The sequence below is a fragment of the Neomonachus schauinslandi genome, chromosome X, assembly GCF_002201575.2.
Source record: "Neomonachus schauinslandi chromosome X, ASM220157v2, whole genome shotgun sequence".
NCBI lineage: Eukaryota > Metazoa > Chordata > Mammalia > Carnivora > Phocidae > Neomonachus > Neomonachus schauinslandi.
Window position 1 is genome coordinate 8489769 of NC_058419.1, and position 13972 is coordinate 8503740.

The 13972-nt window shown below is 40.1% G+C and overlaps 1 pseudogene; it reads right to left on the reverse strand.

Annotated features, from left to right (window-relative positions):
- Nucleotides 1-4704: 4704 nt before the first annotated feature.
- LOC110575836 lies at nt 4705-5125 on the reverse strand (annotated as a pseudogene).
- Nucleotides 5126-13972: the final 8847 nt, after the last annotated feature.

Genomic DNA, 13972 nt, shown 5'->3' on the forward strand with positions numbered 1-13972 from the left:
TATATATATATATATATATATATATATATATATATATATATATATATTGGTATGCTTTCCTCTTTTGGGGTATGTATTTTTTTAATGAGTGATTCAGATGAGTCCAATGATCAGCCAAGTTTGAGAACCACCTCTCTAAGGCTTTTTTATCCCCTGCCTTAAGAGACTATTTCTCTTATCTTGAAGATGAAAGCTGGCAGCGTAGGATCTTGTTTAATGTGGACCATAAGAACTAGAAAGACTCTTACAGCCCAGGGCCAAAGCCTTGAATACTGCAGTGAAGCTAGCAGAGCAGGGTAGAAGGAGAAATATCATAGAACTGGATCAAACATACTCCATGTTAAGGTCCGACTCAAGAAGGTTATTTCCCCTGAAAATTCTTGGTTGTGTATTACAGACTGAATGTGGCTCCACAATATCAATTGGAATGATTTGGCCACTTCTTGTCTTCTCTCTCCATAGATGTTATTGACTGCAGAGACCTCTGGTCACCAGGGAATTTTCAGATAGAGTAAAAAGGCAATTAGAGGCTGGCAGGGTGAATGGATTAAGGCAGTGAGCTCAGAAGTTCAGAAACTAAGCAAGCAAACACTTAAAGAAACAAACAACTGTGCTTCCTATTTCACTGAGGAGGTGGAAGCAATTAGAAGAGACTTTGCCAGCCTTCCAGTACTGCACCTCCTCACCTACCCGTATCTGTCTCTCCCGCTGTGACTGGCATGAACCGTGCTCCCACCTAAAGACCAGTCCGCCCACTTCTTGGATCAGCCCCAGAACTCCCTCACTTTCTAACATGATGATGTTACTCCTGCAATCCTACGCACTCTCCCCCACATCATGCCTTTTCCTACCAGATATTTCACTTCAGAAGATAACTATGCTGTTACTTCCCCCATCCAAAAAAAAAAAAAAAAAAAAATCTAATCAAACAAAACAAAATCACCAAAATAAAAAATTAGCTGTCTTGACCTCTTGATAACTCTTCCCCCTTAGCCAGTTGCTACCACATTTCTCTGTCCTGCTTCACAGCAATGCTCTTGAAGATAGTTGTCTATATAGCTTGTCTTAAATTCCTCTTCTTAAATCTAGGCCTTTGCTTCTGCCTCTCCATGAACAGTGCTCTTGGTGAAGGTAACCGATGACCTCTGCATTGCTTAATCCAATGGCCAGTCCTCATTTCTCAGCTCACTGGACTTAGCAGCATTTGACATAGCTCATTCCTCCTTCCTCTCAGAAGTATTTGCTTCATGCAGCTTTCAGGGCTGTGTTTTCCTAATCCCTCACTTGTTGCTCCTTCTCATTCTCCTGATTCTTCCTCACCCTCCTGTCTTCTAAATTTTGGAAAGTGCCAGGCTCAGTTTGGGACTTCTATTGTTATTTATACTCATTCTGCTGGAGATCTCTTTCAACACCTTAATTTTAAATTTTATCTATTTGTTAGTGTTTTCCAGATTTATATTGCCAGCCTGGAGCTCTCCCCCGAGCTCCATATTAATATATCCAACTGCCTCCTTGACATCTTCACTTAGATATCTAATATGTCCAACTGAACTGCTTATATTCTTCCCCAAGCAAGCTTCTCCTGCAGTTTTCTCCATCTCAGTTCATTTCTAGTTTCTCAGGCCAAAAAGCTATGGTGATTTTTGAATACTCTCTTTTTCTCACACCCCATATACTATCTTTTACAAGTCTTTCTGACAAGTCTTACCCTCTCCAATCTAACATTCATGTTGTTGCAGAGTAAAGTTTTAGAAAATGTAAATTTTAGCACAGTATTTTGCTGTTTAAAATACTAGAAAATGTAAATTTCAGCACAGTATTTTGTTGTTTAAAATAATGTCAGAATTCTTTAGCATTCCATTCAGTGGTCTACATGACCTGGCCTTTTTCTACCTCTCGCTTCACTTTTCCCCTACCCCAAAAATCCTGTGCTCCGGCCCTACTGCCCTGCTTGTAATTACCTTAAACCACCAGCTGTTTCAGGACATTATACATTTTTCATACTTTCCCTTCCTTCTGAAATATCCTCCTAACTACTGCAGAATGATTATTTCCTGACCCCTGAGTGTGTAATTGGAATAGACTTACCTGCTCATTGGCAGAACCCTCATTTGTTCCTCACCCTGTGAGGTGAGAACATCAGACTGAGGGCCTTATTTTACACTAAAGGAGGTACAGCAGTGGACACATAATCATGAGATCTACTGGTCCTGTCACATAACTCATGACTGACATGCTGCCATCCTCAGAGTGAGGAAATAGACAGCTGAGGTATCAACTCAGAGGTGATCCTCTGCTGGGATAAGGCATCATCTTCAAGGGCACAGAATGCACTCTAAATTAAGCACCAGTGTCTTAGTCTGTTCCACAGACTAGGTAGCTTATAAACAACAGAATTTTATTTCTCACAGTTCTGGATGCTAGGAAGTCCAAGATCAAGGCACCAGCATGGTTGCATTCTGGTGAGAGCTCTATTCTGGTTCATAGCCATTGCCTTCTAGATATGTCATGGTGGAAGGGACTTCGGATATCTCTGGAGTCTCTTTTACAAGAGCACTAATCCCATTCATGGAGGCATCACCCTCATGACCTAAGCACCTCTCAAAGGCCCCACCTAATACCATCATCTTTGGGCATTAGGATTTCAATATATCAATTTTGGGGAAACACAAACATTTGGATCATAGCAGCCAGTACCTTGTGCTATGTTCCCAGTAGTTAGAATGCATAAGTCCAGGAAACAAGGGGTATAAGTCGGAGTGGCCTAACTCACCATCACTCCCAGTGGCCTACTTTCAGAATTTATCCTTCCTGTTTCCAGAGCTCTGGATCCTGCTGGTTCAGGAGTCTTGGTTCCCAGAGGGGAATGCTTCCACCAGGGCACATAGCAAGGCTCTCATCAAACATTAATGGTGAGCAGGCACAGAAAGGAGTCACTAAATGGCAGGAATCACAGACTCTGATTATCAGGAGACAATGAGGCTGAGAGGATATGTTTGGCACCCAGGTGATCCACTTGCATTTCTCTTGCTACTTACTTGCCCAGTTTTGACAATGAATGAACAGGTGAATCAGCCATGGCCTGAGAAGAGCCTTATAACTGGGGTCTCAGGCTGATCAAGGATGATGTCGTGGGTCACCCCATCAGGTAATCCACCGACTTGGAGAGCTAATAGTTGAGGGCAAGTTTTATCTAGAATAGATGGGGCCTGGAGACCAGCTTTAGCATGGGGACAGTGGCTCATTCTGGTAACTTTTCTCTTAGATGCTTCCCTCAGGAAAAGCCCACGAAATTCCTAAAGGATCTGCTTTCAGAAGTAACATGAAGCACATAGATCTGAGTGAAACAAAGGGTGGGTGGTAATGGATACTGTGTTGTATTGCCCAATTCCCTTTCTCCCCAAAGCCTACAAAACCGAAATACTCATCACCTCAGCTCTTGAGAGTATAGGTGGCTGGCAGTTCTCAGCGAGTTCCTCTCCAGGGGCTCAGGGTTTATCTTATCTGAGTGGCTGGGGGAAGAGGGACCCTGTATCCAGTGACTGGCTGATGCCAGGATACATAAACTCAGATTTCTTACCTCAGTTTGAAAAAACTTTTAAGGGCCATTCTAGCCCTAGTGCTCCCCATGAGATGAGCTGAGGCCTTTGCTGTGACTATCACAGACCAACTCCTTCCTCTTCCTAATCCTGCTTCATTTATTACCCTCCAGGTGTAGCTTTGGAGAGCATTCCCAACAAATTTGTTGCATGCTAATTTCTGTCTCTGAATCTGCTTCCCAGGGACCCCCAACACATGTCAGGTGCCCCTTCTATCTTCTCTTTCAATTTAGGACCCCCATATATAACATTTGCACAGTTTTATGTAGATCTTCTCCCATTTAGACTCTGTGCCCTTTGTAAGCAGGGAACATCTGCTTGTTTGATGTGTCATCAGCACCTGGCAGACTGTTTATCAAATGAAAAATGTGCCCCCATGACACCACCAAATAGTTTTGCCCTGGGATATTGAATTTCAGTCCAGAGAAGAAAGGCGTGTAAGTGAATAGGATGTTTAATGGGAGTTAGTATGACTGGTAGCATCATTTGTGTATAAGATTTTTGCTGTTTGCTGCATTTGAAGGAATTTTGTAAAAAAGATTATTTTATTTTATTTTTTATTTAAATTCAATTAGCCAACATATAGTACATCATTAGTTTTTGATATAGTGTTCAATGATTTATTAGTTGCATATAATACCCAGAACTCATCACATCACAAAATTTTTCTAGCTGATTCTAAATCAGTGTAAGTAAAGTAGAAGGCTTGGGCGCCATGAGGTTATGAATAGGATTTTCCCAAATTCCTGTGTTATCTCAGCAAATTTTCAATTTTCTTCCGAAGATTTTTAGTTTGGCTAGTCAGCCACATGGATACATTTGGGAATTTTGTGATGGGAGGGAATGTAATTACTACTGTTGATTTCTTAAGATTATTGAGATATTTTTATGAAATTTAAAAATTTTAATGAAATTTGTGGATAATTTAATGAAATCTTACAAATAAATTTGTTTTTAACCTTTAATTTTTAAAAATTTCATAAATCTTGATATGTATCTAAAAAAGAGTAATCTTAAACTCATTGGCAAAAGCCATGACTTTTTTTTAGGGTAGGTAAAAGTTATTCATTTATCATTCATTTCATTTTTTTTCCATTGAGGCATTTTATTTGCATGTATGTATTACATCTCGAGAAAAGAATCCCAGGATTTTCCCTCCTATGTCTTTTCGTCTTGCTTCTTCATGGTCCATGATGCCAGCTGAAGTTGTCAGTACAATGAGATCAAACTGGTGGGACAGGAGCAGATTACCCCGCCATTTTTCTAGATCTTTGAGTTGTACATCAAATCTGGGGCTGATCACTCCACACTTGTTTAACCTGCCTGTGAGGTTCACAACAGTTTTCCCAGCTCTGTGATTATCAGTGATTTCAAATTCACCGATGTAACCATGTTTCATCATCACAGTTAGAAACTGGATGATAAACTTTGGAGTATGACCTAATAAGAACCTGGAATTTGCCTCTCTTTTCAGCATTGTTAATGCTCTTGAGAGCATCTGCCAGGACATTTGTGCACACCATTATGGCGGCCCTGAAAGATGGTGGAAAGAGCATTCATTTCGTTTTTAAGCAGACTGTTTTGCACATTGTACTTCCTCTTTTCAAGTGTGTGATATACCAATTTACTGTTCAAATAGTAGTAAAAAGATTCCTTAGATTTTTCTGATGTTTTATTAGAGAATGTTTGCACAGTTAATATACTTTGGCATTTATAAATATATCCAGATTCTCAATTTTAGTTTATGAATCTAGTGAATGTTGTACATATTCCCATCAAGAGGCTGAACAAGCTAACCAAAATGTCAAATATCTTTACTTTTTGTCTGGTTTACATAAAATCAGTATCAGAGAAAGAACACCTGATTGGCTCTTGGTGACATCATAGGAATTTCTGGGTGGGTAGTTGGTGCAATAGTCATGGAGAGTAGAGCCCCATGTGAGAGTCAAAATACTTAAACATGCCCAGTGGGTGACTAATCTTGGACTTGAGCACAGATTGATGGCCACATCTAATGATTGGTATCAGTGAGCAGTACATAAGTTTCTGCAGGCTTGCTTGACTTTATAGCTTATCACAAACATGACAGTGATTTATGTAATTTCATAATATTATTATAAAACCTTCAAAATTACGGATTGTTGGTTAAAATCTGAATCATCAGTGAACCTGGAAAATAGTAATAATACAGATTACATGAATTAATTATGGCTTACTAAATGTAATTTAGTAGGAAAAAATAATTTCAAAAATAATTTCAATTAATTATGGCTTACTAAATGCAATTTAGTAGGAAAAATAATTTCCAGGGAGGAAACAAACCTAAAAGGTGGTTTTGGAAACCAAGAGATTGGTTCATTTGCAGTCCCCAATTTTCCTTCTGTTTCTCCTACTTTTCTTACAACCTCTGGACTTCATTTAAGACTCATCTGAATGAAGGTTTATATGTAGTAGTGAAAATTAATTAGTTCCTTTTCTTCTGAATCATTGTAGTATATGTTTCTGTGGAAAGACAGTATACCTTGATGAGTTATTGATATATTCTCAACAGAAGCCAACGTGAAAGTTCAATGTCAATTTAAAATCAGAAATTTTCTGTGCTACTAAAAAGTACTATAGTCCCACTGATTCTGATTGCTTCCTGGGTATCTGATTCCCACATAGATTTTTCAAAGGTCCTAGTCCTGTCAGAATTTTCTCATGGTTCCAGTGTTAAATGTTATGTGTAATGTTTTAACATTAACAATTTGTCTGCATATATTATTTGGTTTATTTGAAGGACTGCCAAGTAGATGATCCTATCATGGTCATTTGTGCAAATAGAGCTTGAATGATCCTGATTTCTCATTATTCCATTGCTTATGAAATGTGTACATGTGTTATGTATGCTACCTGTTTTATGTGGTACCATGGATCAGAGCTATACAATAGTAGATGAAGTTGGCATTTGGAAATTACTTGCTGAATTTGATTTAATTTGGATGGTTCAGATAGGAAAAGTTATGTTGGGAAATTGAAGAAAAGCAAAATTTTCAGATGAAATGTGTAATCTTCCCATATTGTTTTACTATATAACCTTTTTAAAAAAATTTTATTGTGTTATGTTAGTCACCATACAATACATCATTGGTTTTTGATGTGGTGATCCATGATTCATTGTTTTCATATAACATCCAGTGCTCCATGCAGTACGTGCCCTCCTTAATACCCATCACCAGGCTAACCAATCCCCCCTCCCCGCTCCCCTCTAAAACCCTGTTTGTTTCTCAGAGTCCATAGTCTCTCATGGTTCATCTCTCCCTCCAATTCCCCCTCCCATTTTTCCCTTCCTTCTCCTAATGTCCTCCATGCTATTCCTTATGTTCCACAAATAAGTGAAACCATATGATAATTGACTTTCTCTGCTTGACTTATTTCACTTAGCATAATCTCCTCCAGTCCCATCCATGTTGATGCAAAAGTTGGGTATTCATTTTTTCTGATGGCTGAGTAATATTCGATTGTATATATGGACCACATCTTTATCCATTCTTCTGTTGAAGGGTGTCTCGGCTCTTTCCACAGTTTGGCTATTGTGGACATGGCTGCTATGAACATTGGGGTGCATATGGCCCTTCTTTTCACTACATCTGTGTCTTTGGGGTCAATACCCAGGAGTGCAATTGCTGGGTCCTAGGGTAGCTCTATTTTTAAATTTTTGAGGAACCTCCACACTGTTTTCCAAAGTGGCTGTACCAACTTGCATTCCCACCAACAGTGTAAGAGGGTTCCCCTTTCTCCACAACCTCTCCAGCATTTGTTGTTTCTTTCCCTGTCCATTTTGGCCATTCTAACTGGTGTAAGGTGGTATCTCAATGTGGTTTTGATTTGAATTTCTCTGATGGCTAATGATGATGAACATTTTTTCATGTGTCTGTTAGCCATTTGTATGTCTTCTTCAGAGAAGTGTCTGTTCATCTCTTCTGCCCACGTTTTGACTTGATTATTTGTTTTTTGGGTGTTGAGTTTGAGAAGTTCTTTATAGATCTTGCATACCAGCCCTTTATCTGTAGTGTCATTTGCAAATATCTTCTCCCATTCTGTGGGTTGCCTCTTTGTTTTGTTGACTGTTTCCTTTGCTGTGCAGAAGCTTTTTATCTTGATGAAGTCCCAAAAGTTCATTTTTGCTTTTGTTTCGCTAGCTTTTGGAGATGTATCTTGAAAGAAGTTGCTGTGGCCGATGTCAAAGAGGTTACTGCCTATGTTCTCCGCTAGGATTTGGATGGATTCCTGTCTCACATTGAGGTCTTTCATCCACTTTGAGTTTATCTTTGTGAATGGTTGAGTTTCATTCTTCTGCATGTGGCTGTCCAATTTTCCCAGCACCACTTATTGAAGAGACTGTCTTTTTTCCACTGCATGTTTTTTCCTGCTTTGTCAAAGATTATTTGACCATAGAGTTGAGGGTCCATATCTGGGTTCTCTATTCTGTTCCATTGGTCTGTATGTCTGTTTTTGTGCCAGTACCATGCTGTCTTTGGTGATCACTGATTTGTAATATAGCTTGAAATCGGGCAACGTGATGTCCCCAGCTTTGTTTTTCTTTTTCAACATCTCCTTGGCGATTCGGGGTCCTTTCTGATTCCATACAAATTTTAGGATTGTTTGTTCCAGTACTTTGAAAAATGTCATTGGAATTTTGATCGGGATGGCATTGAAGGTCTAGATTGCTCTGGGTAGCATAGACATTTTAACAATGTTTATTCTTCCGATCCATGAGCATGGAATATTTTTCCATCTTTTTGTGTCTTCTTCAATTTCTTTCATGAGTGTTTTGTAGTTCCTAGAGTATAGATCCTTTACCTCTTTGGTTAGGTTTATTCCGAGGTATCTTATGGTTTTTGGTGCTATTGTAAATGGAATTGTTTCTCTAATTTCTCTTTCTACAGTTGCGTTGTTAGTGTATAAGAAAGCAACTGATTTCTGTGCATTGATTTTGTATCCTGCCACATTACTGAATTGTTGGATGAGTTCTAGTAATTTGGGGGTGGAGTCTTTTGGGTTTTCCACATAAAGTATCATGTCGTCTGCGAAAAGAGAGAGTTTGACTTCTTCTTTGCCAGTTTGAATACCTTTTATTTCTTTTTGTTGTCTGATTGCTGTCATGAGGACTTCTAGTACTATGTTGAACAACAGTGGTGAGAGTGGGCACCCTTGACGTGTTCCTGATCTTAAAGGAAAGGCTCTCAGCTTTTCCCCATTGAGGATGATATTCACTGTGGGTTTTTCACAGATAGATTTTATGAACTTGAGGAATGTTCCCTCTATCCCTATACTCTGGAGAGTTTTAATCAGGAAAGGATGTTGTATTTTGTCAAATGCTTTTTCTGCATCAATTGAGAGGGCCATATGGTTCTTCTCCCTCCTCTTATTAATGTGTTCTATCACATTGATTGATTTGCGAATGTTGAACCACTCTTGCATCCCAGGGATAAATCCCACTTGGTCGTGGTGGATGATCCTTTTTAATGTATTGTTGGATCCTATTAGCTAGGATTTTGTTGAGGATTTTGGAATCCATATTCATCAGAGATATCAGTCTGAAATTCTCCTTTTTGATGGGGTCTTTGCCTGGTTTGGGGATTAAGGTAAGGCTGGCCTCATAGAATGAGTTTGGAAGTTTTCCTTCTGTTTCTATTTTTTGAAACAGCTTCAGTAGAATAGGTATTATTTCTTCTTTGAATGTTTGGTAGAATTCCCCAGGGAATCCATCAGGCCCTGGACTCTTGACTTTTGGGAGGTTTTGATCACTGCTTCAATCTCGTTACTGGGTATTGGCCTATTCAGGTTGTCAGTTTCTTCCTGTTTCAGTCTTGGCAGCTTATAGGTTTCCAGGAAGGCCTCCATTTCATCCAGATTGCTCAGTTTATTGGCATATAGTTCTTGATAATAATTTCTAATAATTGTTTCTATTTCCTTAGTGTTAGTCGTGATCTCTCCCCTTTCATTCATAATTTTATTAATTTGGGTCCTTTCTCTTTTCTTGGATAAGTCTGGCCCATGGTTTATCGATCTTATTAATTCTTTCAAAGAACCAACTTCCAGTTTCGTTGATCTGATCTACTGTGTTTCTGGTTTCTAATTCACTGATTTCTGCTCTAATTTTAATTATTTCTCTTCTAATGCGTGGCTTAGACATCATTTGTTGCTTTTTCTCTAGTTCTTTAAGTTGTAGAGTTAGTTGGTGAATTCGGGATATTTCTAATTTTTTGAGTGAGGCTTGGATGGCTATGTATTTCCCCCTTAGGACCACCTTTGCAGTATCCCATAGGGTTTGGACTGATGTGTTTTCGTTCTCATTGGTTTCCATGAATTGTTTAAGTTCTTCTCTGATTTCCTGGTTGACCCAAACATTCTTGAGCAGAGTGGTCTTTAGCTTCCAAGTGTTTGAATTTCTGCCAATTTTTTTCTTGTGATTGAGTTCCACTTTTAAAGCATTGTGGTCTGAGAATATGCAGGGAATAATCTCAATCTTTTGGTATCAGCTGAGACCTGATATGTGATCCAGTATGTGGTCTCTTCTGGAGAAAGTTCCACGTGTGCTTGAGAAGATTGAGTATTCTGTTGTTTTAGGGTGGAATGTTCTGTATATATCTATGAGGTCCATTTAGTCCAGTGTGTCATTCAAAGCTCTTGTTTCTTTGTTGAGATTGAAGCTTAGATGATCTATCTATTGCTGAGAGTGGAGTATTGAGGTCTCCTACAATTAACGTATTGTTATCAATGTGACTCTTTATTTTGGTTAACAGTTGGCTTATGTAGATTGCTGCTCCCATGTTGGGGGCATAGATATTTACAATTGTTAGATCTTCTTGTTGGATAGACCCTTTAAGAATGATATAGTGTCCTTCTGTGTCTCTTATTACAGACTTTAGTTTAAAATCTAATTTGTCTGATATAAGAATTGCTACCCCAGCTTTCTTTTGAGGTCCGCTGGCATGGAAGATGGATCTCCATCCCTTCACTTTCAGTCTGGATGTATCTTTAGGTTCAAAATGAGTCTCTTGTAGACAGCATATGGATGGGTCCTGTCTTTTTATCCAATCCGCAACCCTGTGCCATTTTATGGGAGCATTTAGGCCATTCACGTTGAGAGTGATTATTGAAAGATATGAATTAATTGTCATAATGTTGCCTGTGAAGACGTTGTTTTTATAGATTGTCCCTGTAAATTTCTGTTGTATATCACTCTTGGGGTCTTTCTCCTTTTATAGAACCCTCCTTAATATTTCTTGCTAAGCCAGCTTAGTGGTTACATATTCTTTCAGTTTCTGCCAGTCGTGGAAGCTCTGCGTCTCTCCATCCATTCTAAATGAAAGCCTTGCCGGATAAAGTATTCTTGGCTGCATGTTCTTCTCATTTAGTACCCTGAACATGTCTTGCCAGGCCTTTCTGGCTTGCCAGGTCTCTGTGGATAGGTCTGACATTATTCTGATGTTCCTCCCTCTGTACGTAAGGAATCTCTTCCCCCTAACTGCCCTTAAGATGGTTTCCTTGGTTCTAAGATTTGCAAGTTTTACTATTACATGCCACGGTGTTGGCCTGTTTTCCTTGATTTGTGGAGGGGTCCTCTCTGCCTCTAGGACTTGAATGTTTGTTTCATTCCCCAGATTAGGGAAGTTCTCAGCTACGATTTGCTCAAATACATCTTCTAGTCCTCTCTCTCTCTCCACTCCCTCCAGGATTCCAATTATTCTGACATTGGAATGCTTCATGGTGTCACTTATTTCTCTGATTCTATTTTCATGGATTCTGAGTTGTTTTTCCCTGACCTCCTCTTTTCCCTTTTTATCTATTAAATTGTCTTCCAGGTCGCTTATTCGCTCTTCTGCCTCAGTTACCCTAGCTGTTAGATTATCTAGATTGGATTGGATTTCATTGATAGCATTTTTAAGTTCTGCCAATTCACCTTTCATTTCTGCCCTTAGAGACTCTATGTTGCCATTAATTGATTTCTCCATTCTAGCCATTGTCTTCACAATTGCAAGCCTGAATTCCATCTCCGACATCTTGGTTATATCTGCATCCATTTGTAAATCTGCTGCATAAGTCATAATCTCTGAGTCTTTTCTGTTTTGGGGGCTCCTCCTCCTAGTCACTCTGTTGATGGGTGTTTGAGGGAATGTATAGAGTCCAAATTATTGACCAGAACCCAAGCAAGGTGCACCTGTTTTCTTGGGACCTTAGTGTTGCTGGCCTCTTGTTTTCCCAGCCTGTCTTCTGCGGGAGGGGCCTGCCGTGCTATTACTCAGGCAACCCTGTTTGGGAGGAGTTGCCCTGCCCCCCTGTGGTGGGGGATGGGCTCAGCGGGAATCAGTCTTTGGGGCTTTTGTTCTCTGGAGGCTTTCCCTGGTGGCTTTCCACTTCTCTTCCGAGAGTCAGAGCAGAAGAGACCGTTTCCAACCCTCTGCCTCAGAGCAGAGAGATCGCAGTCTGTTCTTCAGTGAGCTCTCCAGGCCACACCATCTCCGTTTCTGTCCGTGCTGCTATAAACTGCAGCGTCCTGGGTTGTGCGCCCCTCTGCAGCGCTCCCAGTCCTGCCTCCAGGTCCGGGCATGTGTCTGCCCTTTGTGCTTCTAAAACCGCCAGCCGCTCCCAGTTTGCATGCGCGTGACCCCGCCGCTCCGGGTTTCCGCCCCGGAGGCTGCCCTAAAGTCCTTTCCCCGCCACTTCCGGTCTGCGAGTCTGTGCCCGGTCCCCAGCACGCGAGGCTGTCACTCACCGGTGGTGTAGGATCCCCACGGCCAGGTACCCTCCCGCTGCCATTTATCCTCCGATATCTGTCTGCAGAATCACGGCTCCCGGCTTCATACCTCAAAACCAACTGCCTGCGATATTCTGTTTGTAGAGATCCAGATCTTCTTACATCTCAGGCTGGTTTCGTGGGTGCTCAGAGTGGTCTGGTAGATATCCAGCTCAATTCCGGGGACCAGTTGAAATAGGGTCCCCTAGTCCTCCGCCATCTTTCCCCCCAGTCCCAACCTTTTAAAAAACTTATTGAAGGGTCTCCTGGCTGGGTCAGTCAGTAGAGCATGTGACTCTTGATCTTGGGGTTGTAAGTTCGAGCCCCACATTGGGTGTAAAGATTACTTAAAAAGAAAATCTTTAAAAAAATTTTAAAAACTTATTATGTACTAAAAATTGAGAGCTTGTTGAATAAAAATCAAAACACATCATGACATGGCTTTAAGAAAGCACTGAAAACAGTACAATTTTTGTAGTAAAATAAACATAAGATTTACCATTTTAAATATTTTAAAGTGTATGCATGCTTCGGTGGCTTTTAGAACATTCATATTCTTTTTTAAATTGAAGTACAATTAACATACAGTGTTATATTAGGTTCATGTGTACAGTACAATGAGTCAACAGTTTTATATATTACTTGATGCTCTTTAAGATTAGTGTTCTCATAATCCATTCACCTGTTTCACCCATCCCCCCATCCACTTTCCTTCTGGCAACCACTAGTTTGTTCTTTGTGGTAAGAGTCTGTTTTTTTGGTCTCTTTTTTTTTGTTCATTTGTTTTGTTTCTTTAATTCCACATATGCGTGAAATTATATGGTGTTTATCTTTCTCTGACTGACTTATTTCACTTAGCATTATACCTTCTAGGCCCATCCATGCTGTTGCCAGTGGCAAGATTTCATTCTTTTTTTTATGGCTGAGTAACATTCCTGGAACATTCACATTTTAAATGTCCATGAGTAGCCACTTAGTCCAAGTGCCAATAGAAAGGCAAGCATAGAAACTGGTCCCTCAGGGAACCATCAGATCTACCAAAACACACAATCCCAAATTTTTGTAGGATAGTCTTCTTACTGTCCACCTTGGTACTAACTAGCCACTCTTGAATAGCAAGAATGGCAAAAGTAATTTGGGAGCCCCAAGGTCAGGGCAGAGGAAAAGGCGATTTTTAAGGATCAGATGGTATTGTAGAAGATAAGTCCTGTGGTAGGGGTTCAGGCACTGTTTCCTTAGTCTTACTATATAATGGGGATGCTATAGCAGAGGTGTAAAGCCCCTCTTACGATAGCCACCAATCCTGGAAACCCTGGCATTTTCTCTTTACTTCAGATAAAGGGTAATTGAGGAAAGTCTTAATGTGTTATGTGTAAATCCCCGAGGCATAATAATCCAAGTGTATTGTTGATTTTCCCCGGTGAAGGGAAGTAGGTATTGGGAATCAAGGTGGAGGGGTGTACTGAAGAAGACAGAACCAAAGTCAACAGTGAAGTAAGTAGTGTCAGGGAATATAGAAGTGAGGATAGTACTAGGATTTGGGACTAAAGGGAACCTAGGTTTTACTATTTTATTTATGGCCTAGAGATTT